This window comes from Aythya ferina, assembly GCF_964211825.1.
Source record: "Aythya ferina genome assembly, chromosome: 2".
Classification (NCBI taxonomy): domain Eukaryota; kingdom Metazoa; phylum Chordata; class Aves; order Anseriformes; family Anatidae; genus Aythya; species Aythya ferina.
The window spans coordinates 41,395,475-41,416,547 of record NC_140297.1 but is presented as its reverse complement, the minus strand read 5'-3'; the positions used below and the strand labels follow the sequence as shown (position 1 = coordinate 41,416,547).

At 40.6% G+C, this 21,073-nt stretch overlaps 1 protein-coding gene across 13 annotated transcripts in view; it reads right to left on the bottom strand.

Annotated features, from left to right (window-relative positions):
• The window catches only part of LRRC3B (leucine rich repeat containing 3B), a 205,014-nt gene extending 185,000 nt beyond the window's left edge, over positions 1 to 20,014 (bottom strand). The window contains exons 1-6 of one of the 13 annotated variants that reach the window (XR_014690620.1): positions 18,588 to 20,014; positions 17,597 to 17,729; positions 12,128 to 12,208; positions 9,867 to 10,009; positions 8,204 to 8,267; positions 1,643 to 2,431 (exon numbers count right to left, since the gene is read on the bottom strand). The gene's annotated coding sequence lies outside the window, so the exon portion shown is untranslated. Of the gene's footprint in view, positions 1 to 1,642; positions 2,432 to 4,436; positions 5,646 to 8,203; positions 8,268 to 9,866; positions 10,010 to 12,127; positions 12,209 to 13,980; positions 14,151 to 17,596; positions 17,730 to 18,054; positions 18,273 to 18,587 lie in introns of those variants that run through there. The other 12 variants (XR_014690623.1, XR_014690624.1, XR_014690629.1 and 9 more) reach the window with 12 other exon arrangements.
• Positions 20,015 to 21,073: the final 1,059 nt, after the last annotated feature.

Sequence of the window (21,073 nt, the reverse complement as noted above, 5' to 3'; positions counted from 1 at the left end):
AACTACAGTAACCAGCAATTTTTGAAGTTGTTTTTTTTCTATTGAGTGTAATTACATGGTCATTATAGGGCTGGACAGAATAGAGTTTTCTTGATCAAATGAAATCATGTGAATCAGAAAGAAAGACTGTGGCATATTTTTTACGTTAATATTACAACTAATGACAAAAAAAAACAGCTTTGCGCCTTCTTCCATGAAGTATAAAAATATCCCATCAATGATAACACAAGATTCACATCAGCATTGATACCAAAAATGAAGAAAACAAACCAGCTTTGATTTAGAAACCCCTTACCTCCCATGCCCTCAAAATAATACTCAACAGTCCATGCAGTACAGAGGAGCAAAAAACTCTTAACTGGAAGCATGAATTTAGAATTAATGAGTGACACCTTAGATCAGTACCTGAGATATTCAAGCCACAGAGCACCTTTTCCTAACAAACGATGATCTTTTCGTATTCTTAAACTGGGAAAGTCACCACGTCAATTGAGAATGCAACTACAGGCACGAGTAGTACAACTCAAAATAAAAGAGTGGCAGACTTGAATATCAAACAATGTTGGAACACTACTGTACTGAGCAACTTAATTTTAAATAATTCAGTCAAAACCACAAGGGGAGTAACTATCTCATCAAGAAGGATTTCTGTTCACCATGCCTATAAGGAGACAAATAAAATGGATTTATAAAATTAATGATTAAATCATCCAGCAGAGCGAGCAGGTCGGTCTGGGTATATCAGTTACCTGTGATGTTTTTAAATTGAAGATTTACTATGCATATATGATATATCTGTGCTAGGTAAGCAGGCATTTGCAAAACTGGATTTAATTTATGTTCATTCACAATTGACAGTAAGCCCTGAACATGGTGCATTGCTCGCAGTGAAAACCCATAAGGAATGATTCATTTTAATAGATTGCCCTCAGGAACAGCATAAATTCCTGCTGTTTGATAAAGTGCTACAAGAAAAGCATAACAGGAAACCAATGTTATTTGGATACAAATTTCCAAGTCAAAAAGTGGTGCAAGCCAGCAAAATCTCTTACATGAGGTATGTGCCTAAGAAGATGGGAAATGACCAGTACTGTACGGTCACGTATACAAGCAGGGCTTCAGGGGAGGTGAGAGGCTTTTAGCTGACATTGTTCAAGCTTAATAGCCCTCCTTTTTCTTGAACTGGCTTGCAGAGGCAAGGACGCCAAACATTTTTCCTTGCAGCTGTTGAATGTTAAATCTGTTTTCAGCCTGTTAACGTTAGCTGGAACATTTAGGTATGTTTCTCATTATTCACCAGTTTATCATTTTAGCTATTATTTTTTCCATTACTTCTTCCTAACTGGTGTAATTATCCACAAGACAGGATTTTTTTCGCTTGAGCTGAGGACCACTGATATCCTTAGAAGAAAAGATCCTGTCATATATAAGAAATACCATAATCAAAACAGCAGCTTTTTGGTAATGGATATGTCCAAGCAGCTGAAAGGACCCTCAAGTTCCCAGGACCTGAAGCTCTCCCCAGTGCTCCTTTCTCACAGCTCTCCCTTTTGGAAATCCTATTGCATTTCTCTGCCAGATAGTCAGACTACTTAGACAGTCTTAGATAGTCTACTACTTAGACAGTCAATGTCTGTGATAATGGATTTTTTTGTGGATATGATTCTGATTCCTCTGAGTCAGCATATTGTTTAGTTTTCCACCAGTCTACCTAGATGTAAGGTAAAGCTCCAAAAGATCTTTGACGTTTTCTGCTCCTGAGGTATGAATATGATTTCTGTTCTGCCAGCAATAAGTGAGGTTTTAGCTCCAGCCTTGTCTGCAGTCATTTAGTACTACATTACAATCTATACCTACACCAAGAGCATTTTTTTAGTCCCAAACCCAGGCTCCACTGTGGCAAGTGCTGTGTAGATGTGGTTGGGAGAAATATAACTTTCATAAGTATTGAGTTTCGGTGTGAGCATCTTTTTTTAATATCAGGGTATTTAAAGAGGTAGCTAAATGCAGATTTAAAAGCCAAACTTCAAGCCGCTGGCTTTAGACAAATAATTTCTTTACAGCTGCTGGCAAAACTTCAGGCTGTCAAATAATAGATAGAAAGAGGCAGTCACAGTTGGTTTCATCGCAAGGCACCTGAGGTTGTTTGGACTGTTCATCCCTTTGAGCCAGCTCCAAGCACTCAGGAGCAGAGGAGAGCAGCAGACTGCCTGGCTCACAGTGCCCATGGACATGGAGCAGCCCCAGGAAGACACAATGATGGAAAGCCATTACCTGCGTCCTCTCACACTCTATTTTGTGACTGCAAAACACAGCCTGAGATGACACTGGATGGACATTCACTTCCACAGAGCTGTTGCTACTGACACTGTCATTGCCACTGACTGTTGTCATTGCCACTGTCCCTGCCAGGCATGAAGGAAGGGTCTGTCTTGAAGACAAGATATAAATGCACATAATCAGTCTGAGCCACCTATTTACGCCCAAACACAGCTTGCCACCTTATCTGCAGAGGCACTAACAGGGGAGAGCTGTTGCCCATTTCAGACCAGAAGGTGAAATCTTTCCCTTCTTTAGGTCCACTGTATGTTAACAGTCTGTAGGAAGTTGGCTTAACCCTGCTGCAACATCAGCTGTCCCACGGGGATATTTGGAAGGAACAGACAACAAGGAAAAGATGTATCTGTCAGCTTGGATATAGAGCAGAACTGAAATACAAACTCTGATCAGAGGTTTTCTGCCCTCGCTCTTCTGCTTGCTTTTTCAGTTTGTTTTTGTTGTTTTTTCCAATGGATTCATCCCCTATGCTGCTTTCCCAGCTCTTTCTGTGCAGGAGCACAGAGACTGCAACATCCTTATCTCTGCAAGGTGAGGGAGAAAGTGCTCAGCAGTGTCTGTCTATCAAAAGAATTAAATCAAAGTCTCTGAGAGAAGAAGCAGAAGTAAATGAAATATCAAAATGATGGAAAAGAAATTAAAAGAAAGTCTCTGAATGTTTTCACGAAGCACTAAAGAACTAGTTCTTCTGCCCAAAAGCTTTTCTGTCAGCTTCAGATATTGCTCAAGGAGTTAAGGAAAACTGAAAGTCCTGAGCACATTGACTCACACATGATGCTTGTGAGTCAAATGCTAGTACACTAAACCTTCCAGGTCTCCTACCCCAGCTATGCAACACACCCCTGACACTGCCTCCCAGCTCCCTCTAACCAAGTTGGACTCATTAGTTTCCAATTTCAAACTCTGTGAAGCACTAGAGTTTCTCATCTCAATTCTTGTTTTAACATTACAGAATGACACATCTTCCTCTGAATTAAAAATCAGCCAAACTATTTGGGCTGAAACTTGTCAGACAGGTTAAAATATATAAATATATATATAGATTCCCTGTGGGATGCAGTAGAGACTTCAGCTGAAACTGCTAGTCCAGCAAATTTGCTGCTGGTAGATAACACAGTATAGAAATACATCATCAAAAGTGATGTTGAGGGGCCACTGTTGTGGCTTTTAAAACAAATATTAAGAAATTAGGAAACACCAGGGCTAAACAGGTGTGTGCATTCACACAGTCAGCCCCACAGTAATTCAGTAAAAGGTTGGAAAAGCCTTCTTTTAACTGGCTTAATGCTCTCCTTTACTCCGAGGTTATAGCTAGAGGCGCATGAACAACCAAGCCATCTCGTCTACTGCAGCACAATGGGCTGCGTGAGGGTTTTCACTTCAAAACAAAGTCCTCTGATGTTATCATCATTTGCTGCCTGCCTTCATTTCAGCTGCCTCATTTCTTCCTTCGGTGCTTCCTCTCAGCAGCTTCACTTGCACAACCCTCCGTGCTTTGCTCACGGGGGATGCCAGCGGGGACACCCGCTGCCAGCCTGCCCAGAGCCGCGTTCCCCCCATGGCTCAGTGCCCAGCTGGGCAGCGGGGTGGCTACAGTGCAGCCCAACGCTTCAATCACTTCACAGGCTGTAAAAGCCTTTTTAAGAGCTTTCCCAGCTCTGACACCTTCAAAATGAAACGTTTCATTTTTTCAAGCATCGTGGGTATTATCTTTAAATGTAAACACTGGAGAAGCCACGGTAGATTGCCTGCCGTTATTGATTCGGGAAGGATTGCTGACTGAAGTGCTACACACCAACAGAGCAAGAGCAATTTAATGATCATTAGCGTTCAGAAGTTTCTCAGTGAGAAGATGAAGAGGTCAGGAAATCTACTGAATTTCTTTTCTTTGTTTGAGATTCAAGGTAAGAAAATGTGTGCAGCACTTTTCTTTTCAGATTCTTGAGGAGACAAGCCCATGATGGGAGATAAGACGTCCCCTTCAGGACTCACAGGTTATTTTAAAGGATGATTTAAAAATAAAATATTGGCCTGGAAGGGTGAATCTTGATAATGTAGCCTTACAGTATCTCTCAGATGAAACAAAGGAAAAGGTGGAATGCTGCTACAGCTCAGAAATTGCTTTATTATCTGACTCACACTTGGAGCAGAGCAGTCTCCAGTCTTGGCATCTATCACAAAGCATCAAAGAAGCAGCACCGAGGTACAATTTTAAAATCACAATGGAAAGAGGCTATTATTTCCACTTTGTAGGAGTGTGCTAGAGGCCAGCTCTCTGCTATCTAGAATAGCTATTTTCCTCTCAGTCTCTGAATCAGTGTTTGTTTAGGGCTCATTAGAGCATAATTTCTTTCTGTCCAAATATTTTTGCCTTCCTAGAGTCACAAAGAACAGTTCTGAAAGAAATTCAGCAACTTTTTTCTTTTCTTTTAGTTTCCCTACTGATACATTTGCTAATACAGTAATTAAAAGGAAATTGCACTCCTCTATAGCTACTGAAGTAATTATGGGCCATGTCTAATAGGGGTTGCCAAAACAACTAACAGCTCTCAAACTATCTCATTGAGCACTTGTTCCCCTGTGGGTCTCTTAACAGGCTCAGCAGCTCTTTTCCTTTCCCAGCCAATGTGTCTCAGCACTAAATGTGGAAGTCCAAATGCCATCCTCAAACCACAACTGGTAAATAAGGTTTTGTGGTTCTCTGGCTCAACACTGCAGATCAATTCTTAGCTGATGGCAGAAGGCGAGATGCCCCAAAGCACAGGACAGGCCAGAACAACAAAGCAGCAGAAAAATAAAGTCTTGAACTCCGCAGCAAACTGCCTTCTGACTGTATTTATCCTGCTCCATGCCTTCACACTCCTGATCTTCTTTGAGCACCGCTTCTCTAAGACCTCCATCCTTCCACACTGTTCCTTCCCTTTGCTAGTTTGTCAGCATTAGCCAGGCAGGCCAACCAGCATGTACATCTCCATTCTTGATGAGTTTAGGTGTCTCAGATAGCCACAGTTGGTAGGAGACAACAAACCGACAGCATGGCTATACTGTGCCATTGCTGAAGTTCTGCTGTGTAACAGGACTGAGGGACAACCAGAGAGCATCTTCTTAAGCTTCCTCACTCTTTCCCAAGGAAGCCACAATTCCTGTCAGGTCCCTTCCAGGCTTCTCCCACACCTGCAGAGCAAAGTGCTGCAAGCAGCTAGCAGGGAGGAGAGCTGCATCAGCAGAGAGGCAAGACACATTTGTGGTTGTCATAAGATACCAGCATGTCCTGGCACATCCACAACCTAAAGGAAACAGCTCCCCATCTGCAATGGAAACACACTTTCCAGAACAACGGAGATCCTACTCTTTGTATCTCATGCTAATGACATAAAAAAGCTGCTTTTGTGTTTTCCTTAGTGACTTTTAGCTTAAACATTAAAGATTATGGTCATTTGTCTCCTTATAGCAGGCAAAAGGCATGATCACACTCATGCAATAAGCACCCACCAGAGAGAGAAGCTGCAAAGTATTTCTGATGCTGTATTAATGCTGAGAAAACCAAGTAAAAAGCAGACTGAAAGACACCTACTCTAAATGTATTCCATTGGATTTCTGTCTTTTTAAAATCAGGCTTGCTAGCTAAGTCTTAACTTTCGTTTCAATCAACGTTTTGAGAGAAGCAAACGTTGCATTTGGGCAGGCTCGCAGTCCCTTTCTGTTTCCAGCTTGTACCCATCTTTCATCTCATATCTGATTAAGCCACTTAACGCAAAGAAGATGAGTTGTTAGTCACATTTAGTGTCAGTGAGATGTGTCTAAATAACAGCCCCAGGCAGGGACCTAAGCACCTGCACATCCTACCTGCTAAAGAGCCACCTCACAGAATGAAAAGGTTGCGAGCACAGCCCAATGCACTTGGTTGGGGCTGCTCTCATCAGATGTGCTACAAGTATCTGCACTCAGATGGCACTGGGTGCTAACAAAAGGGCCCAAATGCCCTGCAGCTCTTGCTATAGAAAGCAACAGGAATTCAGGAATTTTCAAATCCCTGCTGCAGACAGCATTTCTCAGTTCTCAGCCAAAAATGATTGCACTTTTGATGAACCACATGTCAGTTAGAAAGTACCCCAAGAATACCGAGGAAAAGTATTAGAAATTAGGGAAAAACAAAACAAACAAACAAACAAAAACATATTTGCATTAGTCTTTTTTTTTTCTTTTTTCTTTTTTTTTCTTTTTTTTTTTTTTTTTTTTTTTTTTTTTTTAAGAAAAATATGTGTTGAAAACCTTCTGCCTGTGCTGTTGGCTGTATTTCTTCCATGAAAATGAGCTGCATAGGCCTATTCTGGTTTGGCTTTTCTCCAGCAATGCACTACTTCAGTTTAAAGCAGAAAAAGTAAAGTCATTTCTCTCGAATAAGCCTGAAGTGACATGAAACTGAATCAAACAATCCACTGGGATATTTATTCTTTTCTGAATTAGTTATGTTGGTATAGCTACTGTTATAACATTTGAGCCAGTCCTTGTCTCATTGAGGTTCAGGGAATTTTGAATTTTGCCACTGATCATAAGAAAAGGAAGAAACGTTCTTACTCTTCTTCATTGCCATTTTCCAAATTAATATCAACAATGTACTTTTAGAAATTGATATCACTTGCAAGGCACGGAATCTGTGATGCTTAGTTTACTATTTTATCTAGAACGAAGTTTTGCTAAAACAGTCTTTAATATGGCTGTAGTGTTAAAGCTTAGAGCTCCAGTGAGCCTCTCCTGGCCTGCAGAGCAGCGTTGTAACATTTCCATTGCAATCACATTTAAACTAGAATGTTAGACGAGAGCCAAGGACACTGTCCAGTAAGAAACAAGATCTAGGAAGAAGTGTGCTCACAAGAAAATCCTACGTAACTAGCACAGAATGGAAATATATGTACATATAATCGTAAAACAAATATGAAAGATGAAATCCCTCAGAAATGCCTTCTTCCCCAATCTTCATTGCTGTTCTTACAGAACTGTTACCAAAAGTGCTTGCTCAAGCATAGATGTTACTGAGCAATTTGCTTTTATATTCTTGTAGAACCTTTTGTGCCTCAGTAAGATGATAATGTCAGCAGCTCTTTTATTCGGTTCAATACTTTATATACACTAAATTTTCTAAATCTTCCTGCAAGTCTAACATGTCAGATTCGGGGTGTTTAATTTCAGATGTTAAACCTACTTTTTGTCCATGTCCAGTGCCTGCTGACAAAAATTTGAGCACTGTCGGCATTGGCACCCATGCCTACTTTCCATTTGTTGTATTTCTCTGTTATTTAGGTGTCACAAGGATACATGATCACACATACAGTTAGGTAGCAGAGGCATACATGAGGCAGATTGTGTAGTGGGTAATTTTCAGAAGTGGCTCAGACTCTACTGTTGGTTACAACCTCTCTGTGTTCATAAGGATTTCATTTATTTTATATCTTACACCCTGAGTATGCATTATTAGCTGTCTCATGATACATCTTCCCTCTTTAGAACAATTTAGTACAGTTCCTCAATTTATTTGGCTCCAGAGTCAAATTTATGTCAGCTGTTTTGCCAGACAGCAAAAGCAGAGTCTCATACAAGCATTTAAATCAATCAGACCACAGGACCTCAGTCCTGGGGAGTCACTCTTTTGAAAAGAATTTATTACCAAAATACAAAAATACTTATCTGTAGAAATAAATCTGTATCTGCAGTACATATATCAACAAAGACAGGTAGATCAGGTAGCAAGAATGTAGAGTGAGCAAATGTTTTGAATTAATGCTTATGCTATGTGAATTAGATTTTACAGGACTTCTAAAAAAAGAAAAAGAAGAGAAAAATCCAACAAATTCTTCTTAATACTTACCATTATGTTTTTGTCTGTTTCCCTCTCTATTACTATTACTGCAGTCCTCAGGGATATGATGTATCTGTAAAAAAAAAACATCATTATGTCCTACCCAGGTTGTTTTTCAACCTTTACACTTGAAAAGCCTTTAGAGATGAACTGAGAGATGGCTGTGACTCAGGAGTCTGATAGTCCCACGATTCCTACCTGTGACCTCAGTGCTCAATGAAGCTTTCCACATGCACCCTTCTAAAAATTTCCCTGTCGTTTCCAACCAACATTTAAATCCCATCAGCAGCAGTGGAAGGACAGACGTTCCCCTGCCTCAGCATCACCCTCACTTGGGTGTGTGGGTGAGCAGGGAACAGCCACCCCAAGGCAGGCAAGGGGCAGATGAATAGGGAACAAAATCATAGCAGGGAACTTGGAGGACATATGCCCAGTGGGCCTCTGAGTCTGGCACTCAGAGTGCACAGCCCACTTTTCTCAGCCTCCAGACTCTCAGGATTGCACTCCTTCTCCACATTTCAATGCACGAGAGGAAAGTCATCCCGCTGCAGAGTTAGTAACACTCCTCACATGTTATTGAGGGACTTTGAGCTGACGATGTGCTATGCATGGGTCTCTGTAGAGACTAATTTCAACTGTCTTCAGTGTAACTGGGAGTAAAACAGCAGGACATGGCTGTGCCTCACAAGTTACTGGGGGAAATGGCTTTGAATCTTCAGACTGGCTTTCCATCACACAAGCCCTCAAAGACTTTTGAAAGAGTTGCTGCCTTTGCTCACCAGCATAGCCCAGGGCTTCAGCAGTGCTGCAAGGGAGTAATCCTGCGTGCGAGCCATCTTCTGGGCCTGAGCACACAGTCAGTTGAGCCTGGATTAAAGCTTGGTTCCAAATCCAGACTCACCTAGCACATGGTGAGTCTTTAAGCATGCATATAAATTTGAGGGAGAGACCCCAACACTTGGTAACTTAGCATGACCGTGTGTTCTGGATGAGCTGAGCAAGAAGGAGTGCTCAGCACAACTGCAAACGTCCTGAGCCTGTACACAGCACGGTTGTTCTGAATCTCAGCAACAGTAGAGCTAATATTGAGAAATAACCAGCAGAAATAGAGCTTGCCTTGCTAAAGACAGTTCTCCAACCACTCGTAACTTTGCAAGGTAGACAAGGACAATGACTATTGTACTAGACAGTACTCACTCATATAAAGCTACACGCATGAATAGCTGTTGGCAGAAGCATTACCTTTCACTTTACCCCTCTCAGAGCAATAAAAGACTTTACAGCCAAGATAATCTTGAACTGGAGGAAGTACGGTGAAAAACTTGTAGGACCATTAGAAGAAGATACCAGAAGAACTTGGCATCCATATCAGCAAAAAGGAAGACTGGGCAGGGATACAAGAGCTTTATGAATAAGACATGAATAAACATCAGCAATTATAAATCTAATGAAACTGCAAGGCTGCACTGGCCCAAGAACAAAAGGATATAAAACAAGCCTACATCAGCCTGCAAATTAGGGGAAGGTTTCAAACTCTCTCAGCGGTGTCTTTCTGAAAGAGCTTTTAAAAAGAAAAGTGCAAGCAATGCACAGGGCCCAACAAGTGCTAGGACTGGGAAATGCTTCACCACCAGCGCTTCACATGCACAGGGGGCATGGGGAAATTACTCACCACAGACTGCTCCATGCAGGGGTCTAAACGTTCAGGTGGGTGTCTAGTGTAGTCCCCTGTTGTGTTTTCCTGTGCCAAATACTCCAGTCCTTGACCAGTAATAGCTTGGTCAGCAGTGATGGACAGCCAACCTGTTAGGACTTCTGGAACAGCAGCAACCAGGAGTGAAGGTGGAAGCTTTACTAAGAGTGTCTCTATCAGGATTCAATTTATGGCTTACAACCCTTTTCTATTTTGGACTTAAGCTGCATAATTAGCACTGAACCTGACAAGGTGCATGCCAGCCAAGTGATTTAGCTTCAAAACATAATTACTTTTCTTATACTGTTGAGGAAATAAAACAAGAAATAAATTCAGTACAGTATTTTATTAAAAGACATCCATGAAGGCGCATTGTTATTGATACTGGACTCAATTCAGTCTGGGCATAAACCAGGCGTACAGCTAGGGCTCGATTTGGCCAACTATGTTAATTATTTAGTCATAAATAGTTTAACCTATATCACTAGGCATGACATCAGTAACATGACTGAATGATGTTATGAACCTATGGGTTCAGGGCAAGCCTGATCAGACCACCAAGACAGGGAAATAGATGCTTAGTCATCATGTGTGTCTGACAGTAACAGTACCTAGCAGAAGAAAATTGTTGTTCCCCTAACCAACGTCTCAGAGAGGTTTCCTGCTCTGAGTTAGCCATCTTTCAGCTCCATACCTACAGGCAAGAAACAATGGAAGAGCTATTTTAGGAGATTTAAAAAAAAAAAAAAAAAAAAAAAGAGCTATCTTTGGAGAGGTTTTCCCTGGCATGAGTTCAGCAGAACAGGACTTTGACAGGAATTGCAGGAGAAAAAGAAGAAAGGGTGAACAGTTCACGGGCAGAGGGAGATGACACCAGCTGACCGAGCTGTGTGGCATTCAGATTTCTCAGTGGATGAACAACCACGTGTCAGGAGAGGCCCCTTCTCTAACCTGGTTCCGAAATTCAAAGTACTGTACCATACCTCAGAAGTAAGCAATGTTTCCAGGATGCTGGTTGTGTATCTCTCCCCACACTTGCACCAGTGATCAAAGCAAGGAGGGAGAAACTGTGTCATTCTCTCAGTAAAGACACAGGAGCTCAGATTGTAGGAGCTAAGGTCCCTGGCTGACTTGCTCTCTGATCCTCTCACATAATCACCCTCATCTAGGAAAGGACAACAAAGGGGAAGCTTCCAGTCTGCGAGGTGGACCCACCTGAGTGGTTTGGGGTTTGTTAAGCATGGAGGTGCCACACAAACCTCTTTCACATTTGCCTGAGAGACAGTAAATCATAATCTCTCACAGTCAGAGCGATACCCAGGTCAAAGAAGACATTAGATAGTACAGCCTGTTCCTTCACAATTTATAGGTGAAGTGCTCCGTGCTGGTGCAGTGAGGAGGCAGCTGTGCACCGTGCATTGTGATGCACCAGCACGAGCTGGAGTGGAGATTGGCAAGGGGAAAGCAGAAAGTTATTATTTTTGAGATTATACCATTCTGGGACTGGAGCTACTCTGCAAATTGAATTCATATTGATAATATGTAGGAGGCAAACTATTTTTCAGAAGGAGAAAACTTCCAGGCTGTTCTCAGCTATGTAGAGAACAGTACCACATTTCAGAACAAATACTATTAATTTTCCTTCACCCCTCTTAGATTAAAATAGGATTTAATTCTATGACCAGAACAAATACCATTAATAACTCTGGCTTATTTCTTGACACCATACATAATAAAAATGTACTGGCTGGTTTGTGCTTTCATTCTATCTGTAGCACAGGTACATTTGGGAACTGGAGTCAAAACATCTTCTCACAGCGATCAAATAAAGCAATGTTATTTTTACAGATATTACATGCCTTGGGAAAGAAGGAGGGAAAAAAAAATAACACAGCAAAATGCAAGCAAAGCCAAACGATGTTCATGAAATCAATGGAGAGAATTCATTTCACCAGCAAAGACGTGAGCTTGCAAAGTGCTAGAAATATAAATATACCTTATTTTTGTAGATATATACATACATCTTTTGCGAAGAATTCAAACATTATCAGAGTCAAGCTTAAAGGATTTGCCAGACTTTTAACTGAAGCTGTGAAACTACACTACGTTTCCAAGGCTTGATGCTCCAGTTGACTATGACAGTGAAGAGCTCTACTGACAACAGAGCTCTAAAAAAGGCAAAATTGTTCTCTACACACACTGGCGTTTGCATGTCTGTGGAGAATGAAAATTGTTTTTACCTGTTAATGCATTCCCCTGCAAGTGGAAACTTCTATCACTTGTATGCTTTGAAGCACATGAAAAAAATGCATCTTAAAATGCTAAAAAAAAAAAACAAACATGATTATTAAGAATAATTACATCTGGTTACACTGAGCTATTTAGAAATATTACTGCTTTATTTAGAGGTCTTCAGTTAGAGGGGATTTTAAAAGATCAGAAGCACAACTCTATCTGATCAAGAAAGGCTGTTCTGAGAATCAGCATTCTTTCTAGCTCAGAATCGGAAAATAGAAAAATTGGACAAAAAATAGGTCCTGCTGATCAAAACTTTCAATAGTGATACTTTTTAATTATTTTACTTTCATTGTAAAGCATTGAAATATTTTGGCTTGTCTTTTCCCTATGCACTACATTTAAAAATATGTAAAAATGAATAAAAAGTCAAATAAAGTTAAAGAAGTTGCAAAAGTAACATTTAAAATGTAGCCTTATATAATCTGATATTAAAAAAAAAAAAAAAGACATTTGTCAAAAAAGCAATCCTTTACCAAAACAAGCTTAATTTTTGATAAAATAAAACAAATCATATAAACTTAAGTATTTTAATAAAGAATATTTTTGGTAACTATTCCAGTCAGTCAATTTTAAATTAAGACGCCTTTTTTATAAATAAAACAACAACAACAAAAAAAAAACTTTTTCTAAAATAAATGTTTTTCAAATCTTGCATTCATATTTCACATTTGGTATATATCTTATAGCTATCACTAATCTTATCAAAAGCTGATTTCTTTAAGAATTATAATTTTTATTATAAAGGTAAATTGTTAGGGATATTTTCACAACTGAAATTTAATTTGGAATAAAAATTGAAAACTAAATTCTTTAGAAATAAAATCTAAAATTTTAGTTATAAAAATGAAATCAGTTGAAATTCTGAAATCTGTAAGCACTGTCTAAATCCTACTGTAGCTGATGTTCTTCCTCTTAAACTTGCCTATGTAGAATTTTGATTAAACAGATTGGATTATATTTCTGTGTAATATAATCTTTATAATTTCTTCTTGGTGCTGAACTAAGCACATATGATGGAGTATATTAGATGAGATGTTTAAAATTGGTAAGTACATATGTTATGCTATATTTGCAGTCTTTTTCTATATACATTGCACTTTTAGTTTTACGATTAATGATTCATAAAATGAATGGTAAATGGTAAATGATTTACCATTCATAAGATGAATGGGAAAGGTAAATGATTCTACAAAACAAGAACAATTCTCTTTTCACTGCTGTGTTGAAGTAGATTGGGTGTTAGGGAAAGGTTCTTCACCCAGAGGGTGGTCAGGCACTGGAACAGGCTCCCCAGGGCAGTGCTTATGGCACCAAGCCTGCTGGAGCTCAAGAAGTGTTTGGACAGAGCTATCAGACACATGGTCTGATTTTTGGTTGTCCTGTGTGGAGCCAGGGGTTGGACTCGATGATCTTTGTGAATCCTTTCCAAGTCAGAGTATTCTGTGATTCTAAGTAAATTCAATGTAAGACCATAACTACAGCTTTCATTCTAAAGAAAAAAGGCTTTTTTTTTCTTTTTCTTTTTCCTTTTTCTTTTTAAGTGATATCCTTGTATCACAACTAGAATTTCAGGATGATAGCCTATAACCATGGAAGGGACACAGCACAGCAAAGCTGTGAGATGTCTTGTACGGCTGTCATGTTTGGGTGTCTGAATTTTTACACCATGAAACAATGTGAAGTTTTTTAAAAAGCTGTGGGAGAACATCATAAATGCTATGGAAACCTCGCAGCTGGAGCTGTACCATGCCAGGCAGGTCAGGTCCCCAGCATGATTATGAATACATATCCCATGTTTCCCCAGCAGCAGGACATGCTGCTATGACACTTCTGCCCTGAGGTTCAGGGAGGTTTCTGCATGTAGAGCAGCCTCCTCTTCTCTCAGAGGTGACGATCAGCAGTTACAGAGTTCTTCCAGCAGCATCTGGTTTATAACAATACCAGGACAGCAGGCGAGGCTCCTCCCTGGAGTAATTCCAATGCCCAGCATTATTTTGCCTTTTATTTTAAAGAAAATTGTCCCTGTCACCACGCTTTCCAGGCAATGCTGCCTCAAGTTTATGCAGAGACCAGAAAAAAAAGATAAGATGAAGAGCAAAAATAAGCAATAAATATACATATCATTGACGTGATCATCCCTAGATAAATCCAAGCTAGTGAAACACAAATGACGGTGCCAAGGAAAGGACAAACAATGTCAGAGTAAGTCAAAAGGCATCTTGATGCTTCACTTTTATTTCCCTTTATTCAGGAAAAGAAAGCTAAATACTTTTGGGTACCCAAATAACTTATTTTTAAAGACTAACCTAACAGAGTTAAGTAAGGAATTTACCTATATTCTACCTATATTGACACAGTACAAGGGAGAACCACTACGAATACATGGTAATTCAGTTAGCTTAGCCACCAGCGAGCCTGAAATGCCACACTTGCCAGGATTACCCTGCCACTGCAGTGCAGGTGATACACAGCATCTTGAAATGTAGTTAAAGACACAACCCATGCTGAAACTCATAGAAAAGGTGGGAATAGGAACTTCCCTTTCCTGGCAGGGCCTTGTCAAGCCTTGGGCAATCTGAAGTGCCACAGGCAGCTGCCCTCCAGCCAGCCAGGAAGGCAGGCTGGCACCCTGACATTTGGTGGAGTGTTTTGCTTACCCTCATGTAAGTAAAATGAAGTAAGTAAGTGATCAAGAATCTTTTTCTTCAGAACATCATGGGAAAAGCAGCAAGGTGAGTGTTTGTTGGCAAAGATTTTTTTTCCAAGGGCAAGGATTCTCTTCAGACCCTCGGGATTCACCTGAGATTTTCTACTTCCAGATTTCCTACCACTTCCCATTGCTTAAATTTCATACTGCTTAAAAGATTTCTTATTTGATAATGTAAAGAGGTATCTCTACATCCTTGTACTCCCTCAGAGTTTGTAGGTTGGCTGCATGCTCTCCTTTCACGCTCTAGCAGTCATCACTTAACCAAAAAAACTCTGTTTTACATTTTCCTCTAAAATCAGTCTCACCAACCCTCACTCATAATTGTGCTATGCTTCTTTGAACTATCTGCTTCATTCTAGTAAGCAGATTCCCCAAACAAAAACAAAATTATATATATGTATATATTTGACACATGCCCAGCACCAAACGGTGCTCCATGAAGATTTTTTTCTTAAATAATAAACAAACCTCCAGTGAGAGGGAAATGTGTTTTCCAAACAGAGTACACAGTTTTGGAGAAAGGTTGAGAGCCAGACACCTGTTTAGATACCACAAAACAATATACAATAATGCATCATGTCAAGTAAAATTTAGTTTGCAAAACAGATAACCTATCTTCTGATCAGTGATAATTTCTGGGATCGGTGCTTAAGCAGATATGGCTTCTTCAGGTGTTCCTGAAACCTTTAAGGAGCTGTGGTAAACACCTGTCACGCTATGAGAACTTTGTCCTCATTTTGTGATCTCCTCTCCGATTAGCCTTCTAAGTATCATCTATGAGTAGATCTGAGAGAAAATGAAGATGGCACACAGCTGTCTATTTAGGAGCCACGTGCTTTTCCAGGTACAATAATGGCTGACTTTTTTAAGCAGATGCAAACAAGGAAGCAGGAGGCAGAAAACAGTAGTCCAGAAAGCATGGTACTGCATAGTCTGGTCCATGACAAGTCACTGTGGCATGACACAGGAATGCAGGAGTCAGGAAAAGCAAATCTGTATTTTGCTACAGGGAGACAGAAGAGATGAACCCTTACATTTGAAGACTACTCTAGAGAGGATGCTCTTAGTCTTCAAAAGCACTAGCATTCTACCAAAGGTGCTTTTCTAGCCACAGGAGTGGATTTCAAATCTCACATTGCATAGACTACCCAGTTCCAAAATGCAATCCCAAATACAGAAAATATGGAAATAGTGGAATAATCAATCTCCACTAAGAAAGAAAGAAAAAAAAAATGTAGTCCAGTGTTTTGGACCAGACCACCATGAACTGTCAAAGTCATCCAAACGAAAGTTTCTGATTTTTGTTAGATTTGTTCATAAGTAGCTATGACAAAATAGGTGCTAGATCTGATTTTCCCCTACCACTGTGAACTCACAACAAAAGGAACTCTTGGCACCAGCAACCCCAGCATCTCCAGGAGAGCCCAGCAGTACGTTAACATGCTGGGAGTGCAGAGGAACCCAGGATTTTGTCAGCTTTGGTGGATGTGCATTAACTGGATGGACATTATTTAAGAATTAGTCTAGAACTGTGCCAGATTTTCAGACAGGCTATTGAGGGTCTTCACTAGTCACATACAAAATGTGTCCTTGTGGTCATGACTCTGTCCCACCAGTTTATGAAAATGTTTGAAAATGCCTCACAAGTTAACACCATAACAATATAATAAGGCTGACTGAAAACTGGCTATGCTACTTGCCAAGAAAATGCCCTGAAAAAGTTGCAATGAAAAAAATTAAAATGGGAGATATAATAGCCATGCAGAACTCAAAGACAGACTCACTTAGGCTCCCTGAAATATTTGTTATGACATTTTTTTTCTGAATATCGTCAATTCAAAATGAAATATAATTTAACACCAAACCCCTGAAATGTTTTGTGCCACATATGTCAACCTCTTCAATAAAAATGTCTGTTGCCTTTCTACGTGTCACGAAATCCATAATTTTTGAATAATTTTGCTTTTATAAAACCCAACATAAAATGTGCCAGCTGAAGTTTTCCAACCGGTTATTTTCCAGGGGAAGCTGAAAGAACATAGTAAAGATAATTTTAGCAAGCAAGCAGAGCACTCAGAGTTGAATCCATACAGGGACTGCAGGCATGAGAAAACCACCTAATGTAGGAGCTGGTACCTGCCGCAGATAGTTAAATACCCATCTGAGAAAAAAATCGTTTTAGTCCCCTGCTGTATTCATGCTTCTCTGCAGTATAATTAAGCACAAAAGCCATGGCAGTCTTAATCAGACAACGGCAGCAAACCCAGGTATGGTCCCACTTAAGGGAAACCCAGCTAGGAATGCTTCTTTGACAGAGAAAGAGACTAAAGAGACTTGGGAGTAATTATCCATACTGAAATGAACAGAGTTCACAGCTGAATACAACTGCAAAAAAAAAAATAAAATAAAAAAAATAAAAAAAATTCCACTGTTTTGATCTGCCTGTACGACAGTCTCCCGTTGAACTGATGCACAAAGCCAGAGCTTTTGAGCTTGCTGTGTCGATGCTGGTAACCAGAGCACCCTAACCAGCGAGTTGGTTTGCCTATACAATTTCATGACCTGCTTTATCCATCCAAAATTTTCACTTCACTGTGCGTAAGGGAGAAAGCAACATCAGCCCTAGAGCACCAGCCTAAGCAAGAGCTACAGCTTGGCAAGTACATGACAGGAAAGATAATCTTGCCCTAATATTTCTCACCTTGGCACACTGCAGTACCCGCCTCACTCTTGCCAGTGACCAGCTCTGTCCTCTGATAATCCCTTTGTGCTCTCACGTACTTATTAGGATTCACATGGATGAATTCAATGACATGTTTAGTCATCACCTTTAGCTATAAGCAGTTAAAAAAATAAAAAAATAAATAAATAAAGGTTGCCATCACAACTGCTTAAAGTGTTTCCTATGCTTTCCATTCCTTCTTAGCAGTCACCTGCAGATTCACCAAAACTCAGTTTTTTGCCTCGCTAACTCAGGTTAAGTATATTTCCTAAGTTTCAGATGAAACAACAACACAACAGGATTAGGAAGGAAGATAAATTCCCAATATCGATCTATTTTTCTGCCATTTAAGAATTGTGTGGGGACCCAGCAGAAATTTAATAAAATCTCTCTCCTACCAACAGCTTATGGATAGAAAACAATACATTCACAAGTACTCCTTTGGGTGAAAGGCCTCACACATTTAAAGCGGGCACCTCAAACACTGGCGGTTACACTCCTATTTCCAATTGTGAATAAAAATAAAGTGTTCCTAGGGGAAGAGGATTACTGGAGGCTACAGCCAAATTTATCAGCAGAGAAAAGTGCCTGGTAAGAGTGGGCACAGAGCTGTGCCTTTGTTCCCACAGGAGTCCAGCTTCCTTAGCAAGCTGAGCACGTGCAAGGGGCAGAGGAAAAGCCAGGCTGCTCTGGCCAAGTTTGCTGGGTCAAACAGCGTTCAGGAACAGCACAGATCAAGCTGAGGAAAGTGCTGGTTTCAAAGGACAGCTCTGCAGCATGAACTGCATTCGGGAGGCAAATGGAGCAAGCAAGGGGCCTGGAAGCAGTCCTGAACATGGAAGAGCCCTGCACATTATACAGTGCCACTTCTCCCTCTCCACCCAACCAGACGAGCTACAACCACTGCCAAAACAGCAGCGAGGAGCCCATCAGGCTGCAGAGCCAGATGAATGAGCATGCAACATCTCACCTGCTTTGGAAAAGAAATTGAGAGGAGGCCGCAAATCCATCAGGGCTTAAGGATCTTGCTGCAGGATAACACACTGCTGGCATTCAGGAGCTTGATCCTTCTAAATAGCATCTTTACCATGAAATGATGAAGAGAAGGTAAAGGAGTCCCAGTGCAAAGCTTCCTCTCCTTTGTAGAGAAGGAGATATCGTTTGGGCTCAACAGCTGGTAGCAATCTTTAAACATTTGTCAGCTCCCCCTGTTGTCTCCTGGATTTTCAGTTGCAGCTGTTGCAACCAACAGTGCCATCTGCCTTAGAGAGCCTGGCCAGGAGCCCACTCATTTTGTTGCCTTTTTGCTTGTAATTTCTTTCTTGACTGATTTTTCCCAGCCGTTCCTCTGGCACAGGCTCATGGCTCTCCTTCCTCTGCACAATGAGAGCAGCTTCAGCAACATCCACCCCTCAGACAGGGACAGACTGGCTGCAGCCACCTGTCCTTTACAGCCTCTCATTTTAGCTCTGAAACCAAGTTGTTGCTTCACCCGTTCTGGTGGTTGTTCCCATGGCTCTCCTCCAGTGCATAACAACATGAATTTGGAGGGATTTTGAATTTGCTTTCTCTCCACCCAAGCAGCTCATGCTTCTGAATTCATTAGCCCAAACTAAAGAATCACTGCCCCAAAACCACTGTGGGTTTCTGTAATCCATTCCCTAGGGGCACTGACCAGTCCCCAGGCAGGATAAACAAACAAAGGAGACTGCTCTCAGGTGCCTGTAACAAAGCACTCAGGAAAGATATTACCTCATGCTTCCCAGGTGGAAGAAAGCATGCAAGGCTCTCAGCTGGATAGCCAGGATTTCCATACATTGCCAACATTAAATCTTCCCTTCAGAAACAAGGCAACAGAGATCTAATGGTCACTGTGGCAATCCCATTGATCCACCAAGCTGTGCAGGTGTGAGTTTAATGCTTCTGAGACCAGGTGTGACAAGGGTCCCATCACACAAATCCTTTGTACATCAAAAAGGCAAACACATCCTGGGCAGATCAGTGCTCTGGGATCAGAGCTTTTGCTCTGACATGTCTACATCTGCTGCAGTGTGACCAAAATAACCTGAGCTCAAACCATCAGTCCCTGTTACCTAAAAGAGCTAAACCTATTGGCAGTGACTTTAAGAAAGACACAAAATCAAACCTAATGGAATCACGTCAAACTCATGCCACCAAAAGTCAAGGATTTGGATGCAACAGTCCATCATAAAAATCATAAAAATCATAAAAATCCCATTACACTTTGGTGCTTGGGGCTCCAGATTTACAGAATCACAGAATTTCTAGGTTGGAAGAGACCTCAAGATCATCGAGTCCAACCTCTGACCTAATAGTTTCACAATAATTAAGTTTCACAATAATTAAGTAACCGCTGGATAACCTCAAATGAATATTGCTGAGCACATACCCAAATTATCAGCTGTGTATTACAATAAAAACTACAATGAAAACAAAAATCGGAACTGATCCTGATACAGCAATAGCCAGAGATGTAAGTATACAAACACAACACTAATTTCATTTATCAGTAGCCAAGCTAACAGAAAAAAGCCTCAACACAGAATGTGGTTGAGACTTTTAGGAAAGCTAAATTGCTGATTCACTCTGGTCAATTTGGATTAGGACTGCATGTTTGCACAGTTGACATGTGCACAGTAAACACATCAACCTCCAAGACAGAACATCAGGTAGGTATACTCTTGTAACCCTCCAGCCAGCAGAGGCAGGCAGGAGACAGCATCTCACCTGGAAACATTTGCCCTGTAATGGTCAAGGAAAGGAATTCCAGTTGCATTGCATGGGGATTACTTTTTTTTTTTTTCCCACTAAATATAAAATGGCTTATAAAAGATATGATGCTCAGAGACATGCAAGCAAAGGAAATCTTTCAGGGGAAGAGTATTGTAACCCTCGAGCCTAGTGTAACATGGCTGATGCTGGCAGAAACAAACCACAGAGTAATATACCCTGCTTATATAAAAAAGAACTCAAATAAAAACACTTTTTTTTTTTTTTTCCCCAAAATGATTCTCCCTTTGCAAGGCAACATTTATAGTAGTTTATAGATTAGCTCTATTCAGCCCTCACTAAAGCAAGGCAAACAACTTACCCTGTGCAGCTTGGACTTCATTTCTTTTCTGAGGCACTATCTGAACCAGGGAGATATAAACAGCAGGGGGTTTATGCATTTTGTAGGTATTCTTTCTAAAAGGACTAGTTGCTGAGTGGTACTAACATAATGGATTTTTGTCTTTGTATTCATCCACCCACCATGCATCCCCAGTAGTGGCCAGACCATCTATCCACACACACTGCTTTTGTCATCACAGCATGCATTACATTCCTGCACTAGAAAGATGGCTTTATGGAGGCTGCAACAATGAGCAAACAGTCCACCCCCACCTCAAACTGCATGAAGCTACATGAAGCATCTTCTCCAGCAAGCTTGCATTT